At 40.6% G+C, this 23,286-nt stretch overlaps 1 protein-coding gene across 3 annotated transcripts in view; it reads left to right on the top strand.

Annotated features, from left to right (window-relative positions):
- furinb (furin (paired basic amino acid cleaving enzyme) b) overlaps positions 1-23,286 on the top strand; it is a 208,944-nt gene that overhangs the window by 113,418 nt on the left and 72,240 nt on the right. The window lies entirely within an intron of this gene.

Genomic DNA, 23,286 nt, shown 5'->3' with positions numbered 1-23,286 from the left:
GGCCAAAATTGAATGATCCTTCCTCATTTCATAACACATCTGCGACGATTCGACTGTGAGATTGGTAGTCGAATCAGGCTTCTCCTATCGATGCATCGAATCTTCGACTATTCGGGGTCACCCCTACAGATTACCATAGCTCACCCCAGAATTTTTTTTATTATTTGTTAGTAGCCTAATAGTAAGTGCTGCAAGTGTAAAAATCTACATAAAACAGATATTTACTTTGATGTCAGGGCTAGATTACAGCATGAAACCTGTTGTGCATATTAATAAATTAAATTGCTTAATTGTTGGCACTGGCACTTATAAACACTAAATGGGTAAAAATTGCAATAAATATGCTTAGTTTTGAAGCCAAATGTTGGAGTTGGAATCAATACCTCTTGGGGTTTTTTTAGAAATAAAATCAAAATGCTTGATCATTTTACAGCCACAAAACACACAGAAAAATGTATCTGATTAATCGATCGAATAAGTGCTAGATGAATCAATTACAAAAATAATTGATAGCTGCAGCCTAGTTTAGGTTGTCTTATTATTTGGAAAATAATTGAGAAGCTGGAGAGATCAGCAAAAGTCTCTCCACCATATCTTTTAAAACAATTCAAACATTAAATGCATTTCACTGGTGTTTTTTGTTTCAATCTCCAGGTGAATAAAATAATGCTGCAGTAGTGCAAACTATTTTGATAATTTTGCACAAGGAGACTATTGGATAATAGATCTACAGTATAAAGAGACCAAAGCAAATACTTAAACAGAGACATTTTGTGTTGTTTTGTTTTAAAGTACATCTTTCAATTTCAGGTTTTTCACATGTCTTCCATTATCTCTAAATATAGTACCTAACACTGCTTACATTTCTTTGAAGCAGCTCGGGACAGGCGGTGCAGGCAAGCTTAAAGCTCTTTCTCGTTTCAGCAAAAATGTGCTAATGTATAGATATTGATTCAGTTACTGAAGGGGGTCGAAGAGGACAGAATATGTCTTTGTTTTTCACGGCCACAGTTGTATACACCTGCTGTGAAAAGAAACCCTGTACATTTCATCAGCCCTCCACATGTTCAGGACTCAAAGCTTTTAAACTAATTTTCACTGGGTCTGGTTCATTTAGGCTGCACTCTCTGCCAATGACGATTGGACAGTGAAGTGCTTTTTCAAATTCAAATAGAGCTAGCAGAAGTGGCTGGCATCCCCTGGCATCAATTGAGAGCTGGAAGGACAATAATGGTCTTTTTCTGTGTCTCTGTGTGCCTGTCTCTCTCTCTTTGTGTTGGTTTAAATCAGTGCTTCTCAAATAGTGGGGCGGGACCCCCAGGGGGGGCTCGAAGCGACACCAGGGGGGGCGCGTGAGCCCCCGGGGAAAATATTTTTTGTACCGTCACTTAAAGATATTACACCCCAATCATGCTGATAAGCCGCTTGAGTTTTTTATTATTATTTATTGATTATATTTAATTTAATTTTTCAGTATCAAATGGTCAAAAAATATTATACTTTATATAAGGATTGATTTTTTTATTTCAGGCACATTGATGCATTTTAAGTCTTTTCTGTTACAGACTAAAAAACAATGTTAATAAAGTTATTCTTTGTTGTAAGTTGATCAATATTTCTTTTTTTGTTTTCTTTTTGTGTTTTCTCAATGTTAATAAGGTTACAATGTTTTGCAGATGTGTAATTTTATAGACAAATTATGTTGGGGGGGGCGCGCGAAATGTTTACTTCTTCTTGGGGGGGGGGGGGGGCGTGACAGAAAATAATTGAGAAGCACTGGTTTAAATATATAATTTGTGCATAGAATTGTTTTGCGTTTTGCAATGGATGTGAATTTTGTTTAGTTGAAGAATTTGTTTTATGTTAAAAGATGAAGGGGTGGTTTACCGGACAGGGCTTATCCTAGTCCTAGACCAATAAGCTTTTTAACTGCACACCAGTTTAACATGCACCCCAGTATTTTTTTGTAAGGTCGGTTTGTAGAAACTATGTAAATGTCCTAAAATTACTAAGGCCTGGATTCATCTAAACCCTGTCCGGGAAACTGCCCTTAACGGGACGTGTACAGCAAGGCTTTAAAGACAGCGCATGTTTTGAATTGTTTCCAACGGAAGCGCCACACTTTTTAAAAAACGTCACACTTTTGGGTGAAACCCTCAGCTCGTCAATGTCACTTCTCACTCAGCCGTCCAATCACAGTGGAGGAGGGCAGGACAAATATCACAACAATCACCTGGTGCATCGTTGTACGACTGTAAACAAATCAGCAGTATCACAGCAAACAAAGCACTTAGCTGAAAGAACGCTGGCAACTGCACACAGTCGGCGTACGTGCCCCTTAAAGGTGGGATGCTTAAATGGACGATAAAAAAGCCATAGGTTTAGTTTGAAGGAGGTACCTTAGCTGTATCTAGGGACCATAATATCAGAGAGTTATCTCAAAGCTTTATCTATTGTTCTCCCCCATTTTTTGAACTGTTGATGTTACCATTGACAGGTGACTTTTTGGTGATATTTGCCTTTTCATGTTTATCTATAAGGATTTCAAATTATTTAATAAAGAGATTGATCAACAGATGTATCATATAGATGAATCACAGTATTATTGTCAGGAAATAACCAACAGACAAGGATCCAATTGCAATGTGTATTTTTAATAAAGTCACCAAAAACAGAGAGAGAGAGAAGAGATCCGCTGCTTGAAGAGCAGGGTGAAATAGATGTAAAGAGTCTAGCTGGAGAGCTCAGAAGTGAATGTATCCGCTGCTTGGTGACAGGGTGAAAAATTCTCTGCTCGATCATGTACGTATCCACTGCTTGGTGACAGGGTGAATAAATCTCTGCTGATCATGTACGTATCCACTGCTTGGTGACAGGGTGAAGAAATCTCTGCTGATCATATACGAATCCACTGCTTGGTGACAGGGTGAAAAAAATCTCTGCAGTAACTGACAGGCAAATGGACAGCGCGGTGATGCTTGATCTCTGACACTCGCTAACTTCAAACTGTGACGAGCTCCGCTGCGCGTAGACAGGGTAATGTGATCGCTGGTCGTAACCAACGTGTAGATTTCTCTGTATAAAAACAGGGAGAAGTAGTGGTAGATTACAATGGTAAGATAATCCACAATACCAACACTACGAGAAAAAAAACTCGCTGAAAACCGCAGGGAGAGCAGATAGAAGCAAACAGTCTGTAGAGTCTCTGAACTAGCAGCGAGTATGGTCAGCAAGCACCACTGGACAGCGCCAGTACTGAAGATCTGTCAATCACAGTCCAACACAGCAGAGATACACAGAGCGTAATCCTGAAGCAGAGAAAGTGAAAAGCACACCAGGCAGCACGGGCAAAACACGACAGAATGCACAAGAAAAATACTAGACTAGAAATCAAATAAACAGGGCAAGACTAGACTGGCGATAACATAAGACAACGGACTCGCAGAGAACTGCGGGAGAAGGGGAATTAAATAACAAACCGAGGGGGAGAATTAGTTACCAACAGGTGCTGATGCAGGTGAGAATAATGAGTGAAGGGAGGAGCACCCGAGTGAAAGGCGCGCACGTGAAAGCAGTCAAAATATAAAAACACACAGACACAAGACAAAGACCCAAAGCAAAACAATCGACCAAACCGAATTCGTGACAGTACCCCCCTCCCAACGACCGCCTCAAGGCGGTCCAGGAAGGGGCTTACCTTGTCGCCGACGGAGGTCTTCGATCAGGCCAGGGTCCAGAATATCCCGGGCCGGTACCCAACACCTCTCATCCGGACCATACCCCTCCCAGTCAACTAAATATTGAAAACCTCTGCCCCGACGACGCATATCTAGTAATCTCCTGACAGTGTAAGCAGGAGACCCGTCCACTAGTCGGGGTGCAGGGGGAGCGGGGGCAGAGGGAACAGGGTTAATGTGGGAAAAAATCACAGGTTTGATCTTAGACACATGAAAAACCGGGTGAATCCGACCGAGAGCAGGAGGCAATCTGAGCCTAACCGCCACCGGACTAACGACCTTAGTGATAGTGTATGGCCCAAGGAACCGAGAAGCAAGTTTGCGAGAAGGCTCCCGGAGAGGCAGATCCTTGGAAGAAAGCCATACTTTCTGCCCGCAAATATAACGAGGGGCAGGTCGCCGGTGACGATCGGCCGCGGCCTTGGTTCGTCTCGCTGCCAATAACAAGGCTGACCTAGCTCTGTTCCAAGTGCGCTTGCAACGTTGAACAAAAGCTAGAGCAGACAGAACCGCCGCATCGGGTTCCTAAGAGGGAAAAAGAGGGGGCTGATAACCAATCGAGGCTTTAAACGGGGACATATTGGAAGATGAAACGGGCAGGGAATTATGAGCGTATTCTACCCAGGGAAGTTGTTGGCACCAAGAATTCGGATATCGCGATGTCAGACAGCGGAGGGCTCGACCGAGATCCTGATTAGCACGTTCACATTGGCCGTTGGTCTGCGGATGATAACCTGAAGACAGGCTGGCAGTGGCACCGATCTGTCTACAGAACTCTTGCCAAAAACGGGAAACAAATTGAGGACCCCTATCAGATACCACGTCAGTAGGCAAACCGTGTAACCGAAAAACGTGTTCAATTAATACCTGGGCCGTCTCTTTGGCAGAGGGAAGCTTGGGCAGGGGAATAAAATGAACCGCCTTGGAGAAGCGATCCACCACCGTAAGAACCACGGTGTTGCCTTTAGATAAAGGTAAGCCGGTAACAAAATCTACGGCTATGTGTGACCAGGGGCGGGAGGGAACAGAAAGGGGATTAAGCAGACCAACAGGAGACTGATGAGAGGTTTTACAGCGTGCGCAAACCTGACAGGCCAATACAAACTGTCTGACATCCTGACTCATAGAGGGCCACCAAAAACGTTGACGGACGGTAAGCAACGTTCTCCGAATTCCTGGATGGCAGACAAACTTGGATTCATGACACCACCGGATGACCTCGGAACGGAGTGCAGCCGGAACCCACAACAGACCCGTCGGACACCCTTCTGGCACTTCTACCCCTCGTCCGGCCTCCCTCACCCGCTGTTCGACTCCCCAGCGGAGAGCTCCAACCACCCTTCCTTCAGGAAGGATGGTTTCGGCTCTCACAGCATCGGGACCCTCGAACAAACGAGAGAGAGCATCGGGCTTAACGTTCTTACTACCAGGCCGGTACGAGAGGGTAAAGTTAAACCGGTCAAAGAAGAGAGCCCAACGAGCCTGTCGCGAGTTCAACCTCCTGGCTGAACGGATGTATTCCAGATTCTTATGATCCGTCCAGACCAGAAAGGGTTCCGAGGTACCTTCCAACCAATGACGCCACTCACCCAAAGCCAGTCTGACCGCTAACAACTCCCGATTACCTATGTCATAGTTTTGTTCAGTGGGATTTAACCTATGGGAGAAAAAGGCGCAAGGATGCACCTTTCCATCCTTAGAGGACCGCTGAGAAAGGACGGCGCCTACCCCGACATCAGATGCATCCACCTCAACAATAAACTGAGCCTTAGGATCTGGAAAAGAAAGCACAGGAGCAGAGATAAACCGGACCTTTAACTTATCAAAGGCCTCCTGAGCATCGTGATTCCAGAAAAAACTCTCCTTAGTGGAGGTGAGGGCAGTAAGCGGTTTAGCAATCTGACCGAAATTTCTGATGAACCGCCGATAAAAATTGGCGAAACCCAGAAATCGTTGCAACGCTTTACGTGAGTCGGGAATCGGCCACTCGGCTACCGCCTTAATCTTAACTGGGTCAGGACGTATCTCTCCGGCGGCAATAACAAAACCCAAAAACGAAACTGACTCCTTATGAAAATCGCACTTCTCCGCCTTAACAAATAACTGATTCTCAAGCAGACGCCGTAAAACTCTGCGAACGTGTTGAGTGTGTATCTGTAAAGAGGGAGAAAAGATGAGAATATCATCGAGATACACAAAGACAAATTTATTAATCATGTCTCTCAATACGTCGTTGACCAGAGCCTGGAAGACAGAAGGGGCGTTACAAAGCCCGAACGGCAGAACGGAATATTCAAAATGTCCGGACGGGGTATTAAATGCTGTCTTCCACTCATCTCCCTCTCTAATACGCACAAGATGGTAAGCGTTGCGTAAATCCAATTTGGTGAAAACACGAGCTCCCTGCAGCAATTCAAAGGCTGTAGACATTAAAGGTAGGGGATACCTATTCTTAACAGTAATGTCATTTAACCCTCTGTAATCTATGCACGGACGCAGAGAGCCGTCTTTCTTTTTAACAAAAAAGAACCCTGCTCCAGCCGGAGAAGTAGAGGGACGAATGAGACCGGCGCGAAGAGCATCATTAATGTAACTATCCATAGCCTCTCTCTCAGGAGCAGACAGAGAATAAAGTCTACCTTTAGGCGGAAAAGTGCCTGGGAGGAGATCGATAGCACAATCGTATGACCGGTGAGGAGGCAGAGAAGTGGCCTGGGCTTTACTGAACACCTGAGAGAGATCAGCGTACTCCGCCGGGACTCCGGTAAGATCGACCGCTGGAACCTGAAAAACAGAAGAAGAGCCCGAAACAGCTGCACCAAGACAGGACACGTGACATGAAGAGGACCAACTCAAAATAACATTACGCTGCCAATCAATGTGAGGATTGTGCTGTGCCAACCATGCATGACCCAAAATAATGGGAGATAATGAATCATGCAGAAGGTAAAGCACAATCTCTTCACGGTGATTACCAGAAACAAAAAGACTTACGGGTGGAGTGCAGTGAGTGACCTGTGCAGTCTGTTGTCCTTTAAGCATTTATACTGCCAGCGGTACATCGAGTGCACAAACAGGAATTCCCCACTCTCGAGCAGTCTTCTCATCCAGAAAGTTACCTTCAACTCCAGAATCCACGAGAGCACTCGACAAAAAATCCGTACCCTCAAACGAAACCGTGACAGGTAGATGCGTAGAGGAAGAAGAGGAGATTTCGTTCATAGCAGTGCCCACCAGAACTCCCGGAACTACCGGTGGGCGTTGGCTTTTAACGGACAGCTCCTCGCCAGATGTCCAGACCTCCCGCAGTACAGACATAGTCCATTGCTGAGTCTCCTCTCTCTCTCTTTAGGTGTGAGCCGCATTCTGCCAAGTTGCATGGGTTCGCTGGGGACAGCAGGATTAACAGAGTTAGAGTGTGAAACAGAAGTAACGATCTCATCCGAAAAAACCCGATGACGAAGTGACTGGCGCTGGCTGCGATACAACATACGACTCTCAATGCGAAGAGCCAGCTCAACCAGTGAATCCAAGGTGCGAGGAATCTCGTGAACGGTAATCTCATCCTGGATATCGTCTCGTAATCCTTCCAAAAATTGTGCCCGTAGAGCCGCATCGTTCCAACCACACACAGTAGATAATGTCTGAAACTCCACAGAGAAATCCGTGACTGTCCGGTCACCTTGTTTCAGCCGAACCAACCGGGCTGCAGCCGCCTCTCCCTGTGCTGACCGATCAAAAAGTCTCATCATCTCCGTCTTAAAGACCTCGAATGAGTGACAACACGGAGACTGAGTGTCCCATACTGCCGTTGCCCACTCTCTAGCTCTTCCGGTAAGAAGAGTGATGACAAAAGCCACACGAGTACTTTCGGCAGTGAATCTTCGTGGCTGCAGAGAAAACACAAGAGAGCATTGAGAGAGAAAGGAACGACACGAACCTGGGTCACCATCGTAAGTGGGAGGATTAGTGATGTGAGGTTCTGCTTCATTAGGACGGCGAGACTCCAGCCGCAATCGATCCATCTGGGTGGTTAATTCTGTAAGCTTGGCAGTGAGACCTTCAACCTCTCGAGTGGTGGCAGAAAGCTGGGAATCCTGCTGTCCCAGCCAAGCTCCTTGTTGTGCGATTGCATTCCGTACCGTATCCACATCTGCTGGATCCATTTCTGGCGAGTCCGTCTGTCAGGAAATAACCAACAGACAAGGATCCAATTGCAATGTGTATTTTTAATAAAGTCACCAAAAACAGAGAGAGAGAGAAGAGATCCGCTGCTTGAAGAGCAGGGTGAAATAGATGTAAAGAGTCTAGCTGGAGAGCTCAGAAGTGAATGTATCCGCTGCTTGGTGACAGGGTGAAAAATTCTCTGCTCGATCATGTACGTATCCACTGCTTGGTGACAGGGTGAATAAATCTCTGCTGATCATGTACGTATCCACTGCTTGGTGACAGGGTGAAGAAATCTCTGCTGATCATATACGAATCCACTGCTTGGTGACAGGGTGAAAAAATCTCTGCAGTAACTGACAGGCAAATGGACAGCGCGGTGATGCTTGATCTCTGACACTCGCTAACTTCAAACTGTGACGAGCTCCGCTGCGCGTAGACAGGGTAATGAGATCGCTGGTCGTAACCAACGTGTAGATTTCTCTGTATAAAAAACAGGGAGAAGTAGTGGTAGATTACAATGGTAAGATAATCCACAATACCAACACTACGAGAAAAAAACTCGCTGTAAACCGCAGGGAGAGCAGATAGAAGCAAACAGTCTGTAGAGTCTCTGAACTAGCAGCGAGTATGGTCAGCAAGCACCACTGGACAGCGCCAGTACTGAAGATCTGTCAATCACAGTCCAACACAGCAGAGATACACAGAGCGTAATCCTGAAGCAGAGAAAGTGAAAAGCACACCAGGCAGCACGGGCAAAACACGACAGAATGCACAAGAAAAATACTAGACTAGAAATCAAATAAACAGGGCAAGACTAGACTGGCGATAACATAAGACAACGGATTCGCAGAGAACTGCAGGAAGAGGGGAATTAAATAACAAACCGAGAGGAAGAAATAATTACCATCAGGTGCGGGCGCAGGTGAGAATAATGAGTGAAGGGAGGAGCACCCGAGTGAAACGGCGCGCACATGAAAGCTGTCAAAATAAGAACACACACAGACACAACACAAAACCCAAAGCAAAACAATCGACCAAACCGAATTCGTGACAATTATGCACTTTATTATAGTGTAACTCCAAAAAGTATTTATAAATTGATTAACACAACAAAGGTACAGTTTGGGAGGGGTTAAAGCCATTTTACACTCTAAACATGGCTGGGTTATTTTTGACCCATAATGGATAAATATTGGACAGAACACGTGCTGGGTTAAAAATGTACCCAATGCTGTGTTATTTTAACCCAACTGCTGGGTTATTATTACCCCATGGACAAAGAACTTATATTGACAAGAAGTGAAAGCCAATAGAACGTTCTATTGCAACACCAGCGCCCAGCAGCAGCCCTACGGATCCTCCATTTTGCAATGAGAGCGACTCGGGAGTCGACTAGAAGTGATGTGTCGTTTGCGAACAAGCGACTTCCCAACACTATCCACTAGCTGCTTCTTGTTGCTATGGCAATATCAGCTACTTTGTAAAAAAAGTACATTAAAGATCAAATCCAAACTGAGTGATCATTAATCCCTTTTTACAGCTTATTTTCAGTGTTTGTTCTTCTATACTCTTTGGAGTGGATGCATAACAACAACCCAACATTGGGTCATTTTTAACCCAGCATTGGGTCCATTTGTAACCCATTACGTGTTCTGTCCAATATTTACCCATTATGGGTCAAAAATAACCCAGCCATTTTTAGAGTGAATGCATTCTGACTTTTTAACACTCTTTAACATGCTAAACATTGACAAAGTGTCAAAAAAGCACATTTCTGTGCCAAATGCACTTTGCCAGGGTTCGAACAAGTTTTTTTGAACATGAGAGATTCATAGGTAACAATCTTTCTTCTTTTATGGATAATTTTAGTGCAGAAAGTACAATGAAAGTCCTTATATGGGACTTTAACCGAAATAGTGCACACACAAACACACCAAAAGCTGACACTAAATCAACCGAAGAAGTGTGTTGTTGTTTGTGATGGAAATTTAAGCTTGTTCAGCTTACTAAAGAACCCATCATTATGGAATCAATGGATATAGTTGATTTATCCGGGGTAGCAGCGGAGTGGTAGGTGTGTGTTTGTTTAAAGCTGGATTTTGTTAAAATGGGGTGGTTCCAAGTAGGCCTGCACGATTAATAGTTTTTTAAACCGAAATCGCTATTTGAAGGGGTGCGGTTTTCAAATCGCAAGAGCTGCGGTTATTTCGATTCGGAACTATTCAATATAACAATCATCTAGTACTCAGTTTTTGACAGTTTGCTTCATGCGCATTTTACGTTTGATGCAGTTTAACCAATAGAGGGCATTGTAACACTGAGGTGCTTACTGAACGTCAAATAACGCCTTTTTGAAAACATGAGCGTGGGCAGCAATTCAACTCCTCAACAAAGTGTAGGGCCCTATGATTTCCGCGATGCGGAAAACACGGACGGAATTGCGAAATCCAAGCATAAAAATGGAATTAACTGTGCAGGAATGTCATGGAATTTGGATTCATTCATTTTTAAAACCCATTATAACTCATTAACTCAATAAAAGGATAGAAATGCGAGGAAACATTTCCCTTTTGTGTAAAGAAAGGTGTATAGACCGTTTCAGCAGTAACAACATAAACAAGCGGCTGCATGTAACTTCCGGAAAAATCCGCTAAGAATAAATAACAACAAAGTCCTTTAAACATAGTTTATTTATATAACAAGCAAAAAAACAACACATAGATTACCTAGGAAACCAAAACATTTGTTATTTTCGACGAGGCATTTGTTCAAGAGATCAGTTTAGCAACTAGTCAAAAAATAAAAAAAACTAAACCGGAAGTAAGGTTAGGATCCAGACGTGTATCACGTGCGTCCTATAAAACGTCTATATATGTCCATTTCTCTTCATGCATCCCAATCAATGACAAGCGCCTCATCAGAGCATAAGCAGGTTTCATTAAAGCAGATGAAAAGATTCATACTAAAGATGAAATTTTAGCATATTAAGTACAAAATTAATGTGCGAAAATAGTAAAAGTATACTATGGTACTACTTTTTCACCTGAGGTTGCTATTTTATTATATACTAATAAATCGCACTTTAAATCGCAAATTGCAATTTTGATAAAAAAAATCACAATTATATTTTTTTCTCCAAATCGTGCAGCCCTAGTCCCAGGCGGGTCATGAGTCGTAGGCAGTAAGTAAAATTGCATTAAATGTCTTTATTTTGTTGGCAATCAGTGCGTAAGTGCATATAATGTAAACGCCACGAACATGTAGTGAATCATATGTTATCTTTAGATAGTGAGATAATATTTTGTATGTGGTGTTTGCTTGTTACTCGCTTCACCCGCGGTATGCCTCCAGGAGCTCGGGTTTATTAGGATAAAATCAGTGATGCTGATCTGTCTTTTATATATCTGATAAAACTAAAGACTGTTTGCATATATGAAGGATGTAATACTACTCTATATGTACTCAAGATTAACAAGAGATAAGCAGAAACAGCATGTGTTATGTAAGCTTTAATGAAGAAATGAACCACAGCGGCACGAAGCATTGCGAATCTAATAATCAAATTAAGAACAATAAAAAAATCTCTTCTCTACAGAGAAAATGAATGGGAGTCTTACTTCTAAAACCATTTTACTCTCTTGTGCTGTTCAGTCTGATGAATTATTGAGATTGGGTGGAGGTCCGCTTGAAGATTTCAACCTTTGTTTTGTGCATAAATATCCAGGTCTGGTTGCTTTATCGAGTCAATAAACAAGACTTTTAAAGTCCTCCGCTCTCCTTCTCTCTTTAATTCTAATAGTACTTGTGATGGATGGATTGCATTAAGTGGCTGTCAATCAGACATGTAAATAACAGCGCTAAGCACCAAGCCACTCAACCCTGGCCTCACGTCACCCAAACCTGTCAGCCTCTTTTCCCACCACTCTCTGGCCTTTTGAATCTCATCAGAGAGGCTGGAAATCTGCCCTACCATCCACTATTCCACGCCAGACAGAAGGTACATGAAGACAGGGATTTAGAGACCGCAGCTCTGAGTTCTGGAATGCCCTATGGTTTCTTTTGCAGATACGTCAAATTCGGCCAAGGTTTTGTCGTGACTTCCCTCTGCCCATTATTTCTCAAGCTGTTATCGTTGTTATACTTTATATCTCTCACCCTGTTTTTCAATCTACCCCAGGACATGTGGTATACCGAATTTAGGTTTAGCTGGCCGCAAAATGCACTAATCCTTTTTAGAGCGCTTTTTAATCCAAACCTATTAAAGGCAGGCATGGAGATCCTCCTCTATTTCACAGCACATGGATGGATTCCATTACTCTACACAACAGCATACCGACTCATCGTGAGTTTTCAAGGGCACCCTGTGCCTCTGAGCAGGGGAGCTGTAAATGCATGTATAGGGAATTGAAAGGAACATAAAACAAGATGAATAGAAAACCGAAAAAGCAGATGGACAGAATTAGAACACATCTCTTCCGTTACGCCTCTGGTTTCCGTATTGTAGGATTGTTGCAGGAGTGGATGGAAGAAAAGACACTGTGTTCAGTTAATTTTCACTCTCTACTCTTCCTCTCCCTGGTGGGCTTAGACAGATTGTTGTGGTCTCCACAGGGAAGGCTGGGAAAGATTGCTAGTAATTTTGCACCTAAATATATAGGGACAGGAAAAGAGAAAGATAGACAATACTCTCGTATAACATGCTGGCTGTTCTAGAAACAAAGAAAATTCTGGCTGATGCATTAAACTAGAAATGAGCAAGAAAAGAAGCTATTATAAATCTATTCTGTCTTATATTAAAATAAAATGTGACTGTGAAATTATCTGATTAAGAGATTAGGAGCATCAAAGTTTGATTTTAATCACTGGTTTCACATTAATTTCAATCTTTGATATGATCTTATTCAGTCAATATTAAAGATATCACGGTTATATTTTCACAGAACATCAAATAATAAATCACAGAAAGATGACTTTAGCTACACTGTAAAAAATTCAAATATCATATCAACATATATTTTTATCTTACTATTATCTTGTTAGGCACTGAGCCCCTAAGGTGACATTGGAGTAAAAACTTTCATGTGCTCACGTAAAACTTTCTTGTGCTCACGTGAAACCTTCATGTGCAGAAAGTTTAGTTTCGCACACATGTGAAACTATTGCCAAACTAAAGTTTCACATGAGCACCCGATAGTTTCACTAAACTTTATCTAATTTTTGCGCCATGTCCTCTTAAGGGCTCCGTAGTTAGGGCCATTTTGACCATTTTTTTTTGTTTGTGTGTTTTAATTTGGCCACAACTTTTTATGTGTTTCAGCAAATGGAATGATTTTTGGTGACAAATCTTAGATTAACACATATTTTGAGAAAATTCACAGTGGGCAAATTTTTTTACTACAATTTCTTAATCAACTTTAGTACTGATCAAAACTATCAAATGTTTACCAAAAATCCATGATTTTAACTCTTTAATTGCTAAGTTGATAAGTGATGACAAATTTTCAATATAAAAAAGTTATTGTTAACTGGATTTTTTTTACCTTTTCCCCCTCCTTGTTTTGGGCATCAGATTTGTTTTATTTTCTCCCTCATTTGTTATTTGTGTCTTTTTTGCCCCATTGACTTCCATTATAACGACATTCTTTGATTGCAAAGCCATGACGTCATATATTCATGCTTTCTTGATTGTTGGTGGCTTTTTCCTTTTGCTGAGAGGTAAAATTTGTAATTTTTACTGTTGATCACAATGTGCCACCATTAACCCACTCCTGCATATATGGTGTCATGGCTTTGCAATCATAAAATGTCATTATAATGGAAGTCAAGGGGGCAAAAAAGCCATGAACAGGGCCAAACGGAATCCGCACACTCAGATTTCCACTGAGAACTGCGGAATTCTGCAGATTTAATGCCCGTGATTGACAAGCACACATACCCCGCGCTTGAGCGTGCTTGTGACCAGTAACCGTCATTGACAACAAGCACACATACATAGCCTTGCGCGCGTGAGCGCCGTTGACAAGTACATAAACCCTGCACGTTTGCTGTGACTGTATTTACTGATATAGAGCACGAACCATTTGATATTTGAGATGAAATAAAACTTACCGCTGAGTTAAGCGGATCTTACTTGGCTTTGTCGTCTATGTGACGCGACAGTCAGCACATCATCATTTTTAAATTCGTTTACAAGATAAATGCTCTTTTTATGTTTAATATAAAGTTAACATTGCGTTGTAAAAATGATGACATTATCTTCATACGTGCTTAATTCATAATGAGAATGTATTAGCTTAAGCTTTTTTATTCTGTTATAATATATAACACTATAAACAATAATATATGTCTTTTCAAATACAAACTATAATTCTATCTTGACATGCACATTATCTGCTTCCTGTTAGTCCAGTTTAATTCAGAGGACTCGTTGGTTTGGTGTATTCATTAAAAAAGTCATTATTTTAGCTTATAAATTAGCTTAAATTCTCGAATATCTTCTAAAAATATTTAAAAATGATTCCGCAGATTTTTCCAAAAAAATCCACGGAAAAAGCAAAAAAAGTCTGCAGATTCCATCTGACCCTGCCATGAACAACTAATTAGGGAGAACAAAACTTAATCTGACGCTGCACCAAAAAAAAAAAAAAAATGCATCAAAACCAATGTTTTTACTAATCTTTGATATTCTCAAGACTGTGAAAAAGGTGAAAAAATCCAGTCCACAATCACTTTTTATATATTGAAAATCTGTCATTTTGTGTGTTTCCCCCCAAATCAGTGACATCACTTATGAACTTGGCAATTCAATTGTTAAAATCATGGAATTTTGTAAACATTTGGTAGTTTTGATCAGATTTTTTATTTAGTGGCCTTTTTTGTACACTAACACCACAAATGGGAAATGCATAAAAAATAAAAATGTTTTTTTATTAGTTATGTCAACTTCACAAGTCAAAACTTAAAAAATGTAGGTTGTCTTGTATAATTAAGTTGTTTAAACTTCTTGCTTCATTTTATGGTCAAATTAGTGTTTGTGTGCTTGTGTGTGGGTGGTTGTGTTATCTAAAACAGAGTTAAGGAAACATGCAGTGTTTGGTATTGAACATTTTAATGCATATATCACAACTATGAATATGTGTAGCTTTCAGATAAATGTAGTGATAAACTATTTTTACACAAGAACATTTTAACTAGAAGCCACGATCATAAAGGTCATAATATGAAAATTAGCACTTATCATCTAAGTAATATAAAGGTTGTGTAACTTTTTCCAGGTAATGAACCTAACACATTTTTATGCATGAACACACACACACACACACACACACACACACACACACACACACACACACACACACACATAGCTCTGCTATCATTACATGCATTATATTGCAAAGCAATAAATGATTTTAAAGAGACCATCCCCTTTGCAAAAACTGATGAGCGTTTTACCACTGCATTTTTCCCATTGCTTTTTTCGTCTCACACCTAGTAAGAAAAGTACCTGATTTTCCATTGAATGCATCTGTACATGGCATCTATAAGGAATGGTTACCCCAAAAGTGAAAATACTGTCATCATTTACTCTCAGGTTGTTACAAACCTGTATAAACATAAAGGAAGATATTTGTAATAAAGCAGGAAACAGGTGCACCATTGACTTCCATAGTAGGAAAGAAAAATACTATTGATGTCAGTGGTCCTCAAATACTGTACGGTTTGCAAAATATCTTCCTTTGTGTTCAGCAAAACAAAGAGATTTATACAGATTTGGAACAACATGAGGGTCATTAAATAATTTTTAGGTGAACTATTCCTGTGAATTGAGGCCTCAGTGAAGCATTATGAATATACATACTGTATCTGTTTATCGTTTTTATTCAAGCAGTTAACACTTCCTAGTCTCTTTGACTGTATGAACCATTTTCATTTTTGTAAAGAAATACTGTTATCGCACCATCCATTAGCACAGTTCACCTCACCAAAAAGTCTCCGTCTTTTTAAGATTTGTCTCAGGTACAACGTCTGTCAGCTTTATTGTGACTCATGGCACTTTAAAATATACTGAGACCACAGTAATCAGAGTCAGTGCTTTTGTACCTCGCTGAGCTGTAAAAGGTAAATGAGGTGAACACAGCATTTCTGTGAGGAAAGAGCTTTAACCACAAACCAGGGAGCACTAATCATTGGGAATAAGGATTAAGATTTATGAAGCCTAAAATTTGATCTGGCCGCGAGGTGCCGAATGAATAAAATCTGCCTGTGAAACTAAAAAATTGGCACGGGATTGCACATTTTTGGTCTTTTTTGCGAGTTTCTCTCTCATCATAAAATATTTATCATTGGTGGATTTAGTCAATTAATCCACACACACATTATCAAATCAAATTAATATTTCTAATTCAGTTTTAGACTGTAATATTGAATATGGTGTTCTTTTCTTTCTTTCTTTCTTAGATTACTGTAGCTCCAGTCATGTAAACATCTTACTGCGATTTATTTCTTACTCTGATTATTGGAAATAATCACATTATTGGTGTACATGTAAATGTAGTTATTTTACTGTACTGAACTGGCTTTGGGAAGGATCAATACGTATAGTCTCATATATATACAGTACATTATGTCTTGTTTACCGGAGGGTTTGTAAAAGCCCTTTGAATCGATACGTGAAGTAAAAACGGGATTGAGTTACACTCCGTATCCGTTATAAATAAACTAATGCTAGCACCAGCGAATGGTGTCACCGAGTTTGCGTTCCTACAACTTTTAAAGAACAAACAATAATTTAAGCAAACTGACAGGCACAGGCTGTACTGTCCACACTTAGGAGCAAATGATAGCTTGATGGCTTTTATGCCTGAATGGCTGCCAGAGAACCGACCTTGATCTGTTTTCTGCTTCTAAACAATAGAGATACTTCATTTTTTTTGTGTGTGGTTATGGTCTGGTCTTATAGCTTCTCTTAAAGATTCTCAATGTGAGCTGACCTTAGTCAACTGTGCCAACACTCCATAATGATAGTCATTAAGCCTCGCAGTTCAGGAGAGGGCCACTGATCTGTCTTTCTGACTGCATGTGGGTGTCTTTGAAAGCCGGGGATGGGAATATGCAAATGAATGCAATATGCATCTGACCTCTTACAGCAGACATTACATATCCCCATAAGATTACACAGGCACTCACTTTAAATCACTTCGTATGCTGACGTGACTAGCGCAAGTTGTGTTGACAGTATTTTGAGAATTATTGAAATCACTGCATGCGTAACTGACAGGTTTTCAAGCAAAAAATATGTAATAATTTATTAAACAAAACTATCATAATTCTTAAAAATAGAGAAACATTAAAGTCCAAGTTAAAGCATATTATTGCTTGCAATAATGAGGATACATTTCAAGACGAGAGCCTTTTAGTCTGTAGTCTGGCTGAGAATTTATCTCTAAATGAATTCCATCTGAAACTCTTAAAAAGTATAGATAAACTCACTAGTTGAACTAGCCAGTTAGTCAACTATGCGATATATGATATTAAGTGCTGCCACAGTCAACAAGCCCAAAGCCTCGAAAATGGTAACGTAGATATAAATGAATGGGCATAAAAGCACTCTGAGATTCCCTTATGCAGTAGATTGCATCTGGAGCTGTAAACGACTAAAATGAGCTGATATAAAAGCGGTATTGTTTATTCATGAGGGTGTTCCTAGCCATTCGTCACGATAACCGTCACCTCGCACAAGACAGAATGTGGAAAATGATGTTTTATTGCAAATGACGGGTTTACATGCACAGCATGAAAGGAATTTGTTGCAATTCAGTGCTATTTTCACCTATCTGAAGGCTCATTAAAGTCTGGTTACTCTCGTTGAATTACATTCATTTTGAAGAAATCACACCACCTTTTATGCAGGATACCTAGCTGAAGTTCTTTGTTAAAATTAAATGGCTTTAATTGTGAGAAGTAGACTCTGATTAATACATCTGAATGGTATACGTTGCTCTTCTTCATATAATAGGAGATAAAAAAAATGTAATTGCATATCCCCTGGAGAAAACACTGCGGAGAGAAATAAATTCAGACATAATTAGGGTGTGTTTGAAGTACTGGCACCTAGTAGGTCCCAAAGTGATTTTGTAGCAGGTATTTGCTGCGTAAACAGAAACCGACTTTATTGACTTGTTGAAATGCAATACGTATACTTTAAACAGAAGCTTTTGTTGGCTGCCTGAGATTTGAGAATTTAAGGGATTTGAATTGGTTCAACGATTTCAGGGCTGTACATTAACGGGTTTTTTTTGCACAAAGCACTGGTGCAACAGAGGTTGAGAGTTTAGTAGCACAGGCCAAGTTATCATGTCTGTAAACAAACACAAGTAATGAAGTTTACCACTTACATTAAGTTCCCTTACAGAGCACAAAAAATATAAACTATTACAAAATAGTTTTTAGACAAAGTTTTTTCTTTATTTGCTAATAATTGGAAAAGTGCAGAAACAACACCTCTTACACTTCAACACTACACACTGCACTATAGAAGAGCAACTTTGACTTTGAAATAACCACTCGTTACAACCGAGGTATGCAGCAAAGCATTTGTGAAGCCACAACACGCACAACTAGAGGTCGACCGATATGGCTGTTTCTCTGGCCGATGCCGATATTTAGAAATCAGGGCAGCCGATATGTTTGCCCGATTTTCTATATGTACATAATAATCAAAATGTTCTCATCATTAGCAGATATTTTAAATGTAAAAATGTCACTATTTAAGTCAAAGTATTTAAAAAAAATATGACTGGTCTTTCTGAAGAGTTTTACAACCTCCTCCGACCATGCATTTATCAGACACAGATATTACCTGACACTCTGCTGTCATCATCTTTGATCAATTTTTTACCATGGCTTTTATTGCTTTGTAGGATAAAATCCTTATTTGGAAGACCTGATAAATTATTAATTCATCATAAAGTTAACCTAGTAAATGTCTATGTTTTTTAGTTGAGACTGTTATTTAGGGCAAATCTTTCTAAACACATTTACATTCTCATTTCTGAGGCGCTATAAGTGACTGATTGTGCTAACAGTGACGTCTTGTGAGTTCAGTGTTGGACAAATCTGTTATTTCAACCGTTCCTTCAAACGAATCCGTTCAAAGGAGTCAGTTCGCGAATCGGACGCATTGTGTTGTAATCCAGGCTGAGCAACGCAAAACTGTAAACAAAGTGTTACTGTAACAACACAAAAAACATTTCCTCGGTGGATATGATTTGGACAGTTGAAGACTGGAAAAATGTTGCCTGGTCTGATGAGTCTTGATTTCTGTTGAGACATTCAGATGAGTCAGAATTTGGCGTAAACAGAATGAGAACATGGATCCATCATTCCTTGTTACCACTGTTCAGCCTGGTGGTGGTGTAATTGTGTGGGGGATGTTTTCTTGGCACATTTTAGGCCCCTTAGTGCCAATTGGGCATCGTTTAAATGCCACGGCCTACCTGAGCATTGTTTCTGACCATGTCCATCCCTTTATGACCACCATGTACCCATCCTCTGATGCCTACTTCCAGCAGGATAATGCACCATGTCACACAGCTTGAATCATTTCAAATTGGTTTCTTGAACATGACAATGAGTTCACTGTACTAAAATGGCCCCCACAGTCACCAGATCTCAACACAACAGAGCATCTTTGGGATGTGGTGGAACGGGATCTTCGTGCCCTGGATGTGCATCCCACAAATCTCCATCAACAATATGGGACGACATTTTTAATGAATTTCGATTCAAGCCAGTCTCATGTATACGTCACTACTGCTCACTTTCAGAACTTTTACTGGCACTGCACCGGCATACTTTCACACTTTTCTGCATTCCTTCACCCCATCCAGAACCTTACATTCAGCAAATGGCGGTGCCTTGTCATACCTTCAAAGAAGGGCACTAAATCACGTTCCCGTTCATTTTCCTTCACTACTCCCTGCTGGTGGAATGATCTTCCTTAAGTAGTCCGGTCAGCCACATCACAACTAAAAACTCATCTCTTGGCAAATTGATATCGACTGCAGACACACATCTTCTCTCTTAAATTAAAAAATACTAACTCTCTATTTCTCTCTCAACAGATATTGTTTCAGAATTATGAAAACTTGTAACTTGGTATAAGCACTCCTTGGGCCCTATTTTAACGATCTGAAAAGCAAGTTCGAAGCGCAAAGCGGAAGTGACTTTGTGGGCGGATCTTGGGCATTTTCCCGCCAGGCGCAAATCAATAAGGGGTTGGTCTGAAGTAGGTTCATTATTCATAGGTGTGGTTTGGGCGTAACGTCAAATAAACCAATCAGAACGCTATCCAACATTCCCTTTAAACGCAAGGGCGCAAGTTCCATGGCGGGTTGCTATTATTATGACGGATTTACCAGACGCACGCCAGGAGCGGTTCACAGCCGAGGTTCTTGTAAGAGCAGTCAAAGACAGAGAAGTTATTTTGTATGGGGATTGGAGAAACCCGCCCAAATCAGCGTCGGTTAAACAGGCGTGTGAGGAAATAGCCACAAATGTCTCATCAGCTGGCATCCCCATCGTCGCGCCAAGCGCTACAATGATGTCAGGAGACGATGGAATCCCAAGCTTGCCAGCATAAATCGGGCAGGCCGTGTAACGGGAGGTGGATCTGCCTCTACACGTGACCTGACGCCAGCAGAGGACATCGCTGCGTCCACCCTCACCGCTGAAAGGGTTTGGGGGCTTTGAAATCGGACCCAAAAGAAACGCAAGCAGTCCAACCCCAAAGTACACTTACAAATCAAGTTCACATACACAAGGTTTCTTATGAAAACATTTTAATTATTATTTACATAAAATAAACGTAATACAGCCACACAACAAACTTATGAAAATATTTAAATCGTTATTTGCATGAGAATTTTTTAACGCAGCCACACAATAAATAAAAACTATCACCACAATGCTTACCACAATGATTTCCCTTATCTCATGTGTTAATATTTTTTATTGTAACAATTTATGATTTGCAAAAATAACTGTTGCATCTGTGTAGATTAGATAAGCAAGTGTGCGCGCGTTGTGCACGCTATACATTATGGTCAAGCATGCACCCTTAAAATAGCATAATGAACCACGCGCAACGCGCCACTGACTTTAGACTAGGTTTTTTTTGTCAGTGGCGCAAATGTTTTTTGAAACTGCAAAATAGCATCAGGGATGGTTTGCGCAGGAACACACCTCCCTTTTTGCGCTGAACCGCCCAGGGAGCGCAAGTTCATCGCCTAGTTTGCCGACGTGCATCTGTGGAGGAAAAAATCTGGTGTGCGCCGGTGCAAAATACGAATGATACATGCGTCACTGACAAAGTCAATTGCGCTGGATGCAAGATAGGGCCCCTTGTATTATTACCTCCTTATGACAAATTGCTTTATTATATCCAACTCTTTGTAACTCTTTTTGGATACAAGCGTCTGTTAAATGCCTGAATGTAAATGTAGGGACACCCTCTTCTAATGAACAGCTTTGACTACTTTTTACTTTATTGTGTACTTGTAATTTTATAGCAGCAGTTTGGGCAGAGCACCTTTTTATTCCAACATGAGTCATAATAATGCCCCTGTATACAAGCAAGGTTCAAAAAGAAATGACTGATTCAGTCTGGTGTGGAAGAGCTTGATTTGCATAAAGCCCAGACCTGAACCCAGCTGAACACCTTTGCTATGACTTGCAGGCTCTGAGCCAAACATATATCATCCAAACCCATCGATTTGTACACAGGTGCACACAGGGGTCATTTCAGCACAGAAAAAGTCCTTTCCAAATAACAACAAACAACAAAGATGGAAAACAAATTCTTTAAAATAGTATTGTATTAAATAGCATTAATATTTGTTTTGATTGGAATAACTGGAATAGATAAACATTTTGATTTATTCTTAACACCATTTCCGCATCTCTGGCTATATTTAATAGAACTGGTTAACTCTTTCCCCGCCAGCCTTTTTTATGATTTTCACAAAAGTTAATGCCTTCCAGAAAATGTTCTTCTATAAATTTGTTAACATACAAACTAGAGATTGACCAATACTGATAAAAAAAAAAACGATACCAAATATTTGGATGCTTGTGTGCTGATAACCAATATGCTGAACCAAATTTTATTTACTGTTATACTACTGGTTTTGACACAATTACTATAACACTACTGAACTGAACAAACCCTTATAATAACAATAACTCTCTCTTTGCATACAATGTAATACATAGGGGTCTATAAAGAGTGAAGAATAAGTAAGGAATAATTGACAACGGGCCATTGAATTATAAGAAAATAATGCACACCCAAGGTGCAGGCAAGGTTTTATCAGGGTTGGAGCTAAAATCTGAGTTTAATTACAGTTTAATGACGTCATTTTGAGATAATTTTGTGTAAACATGTCCGTTCAAGTGCACACTTTGAACATGGGCACACCTGAAACTTTTCAAACAGCGTATGAGTAGCGTATTAAAATCTCTTTAGCGTTGTCTTTGCTTGAACAATTAAACCCATACTGACACTGGGAGAACACGTAATCTCCACATAGGGGGTCCCAATACTTTTGTCTATATAATAGGTAGCAGAAAAAGAAATTCAAATTGCTTCGTGGCGGATGATGCATTGTAGGCATTTATTATTTGTGCTTGGCTTACAAGCACTATGGCCAAGTCACAACTAAAATATTTTCAGTGCTGTCATGATAACAGAATTGTGGAATAGCCATTGTCATTTCCCATTGTGTAGGTCTTGGTACATCTGTTTTTGTGTTTCCTGAGAATGACAGCTAAGAATGGACTGAGAAAACAAGATTTTGTCAATTCGGGGAAATGGTTGGGAGTCGTATTATTGTGTACTTCACTTTAATAACCTTTTGTGCATGTTTGTGTGCATTTAAAAGCGAACGTAAGACTGCTCTGGTGAAAAGAGTGCATACCATTGCTTTCATGGGTCCTCTTTTCGGGTCCCTGTCTCTCCCTTCTCTACTTTATCTAAAGGAAACAATGAACTCCATCAGGACTCATCTGAATGGAGAGAAGTACTCCTGCGGTGCATATACAAAAGCTGTGATTTCTTTCGAGTAAATGGTGGACTGTATACCCACCACAGTGCATTTGAGGTCTCCCTCCAATACTAGAACGCTCAGACACACGAGCAGCAAGTCAACCCCGGCTGAAACCTATCATTTAGGTGTTTATTTATTTATTGCCTTTGCCTGTGAGACCCTAATGAGTTTTTAATTGTAGGGTAAAGATAATCTGCGAGGGCTGCCCCTCAATTGTGGCAACAGCACAGCGTCATGAGACTTTATCTGTCCGAACGTGGGCTGAATTTGAATTA

The sequence above is a fragment of the Misgurnus anguillicaudatus genome, chromosome 6, assembly GCF_027580225.2.
Source record: "Misgurnus anguillicaudatus chromosome 6, ASM2758022v2, whole genome shotgun sequence".
Lineage (NCBI taxonomy): Eukaryota > Metazoa > Chordata > Actinopteri > Cypriniformes > Cobitidae > Misgurnus > Misgurnus anguillicaudatus.
Note: the sequence above shows the minus strand (reverse complement) of the source record. Positions and strands in the feature narration are given on the sequence as shown.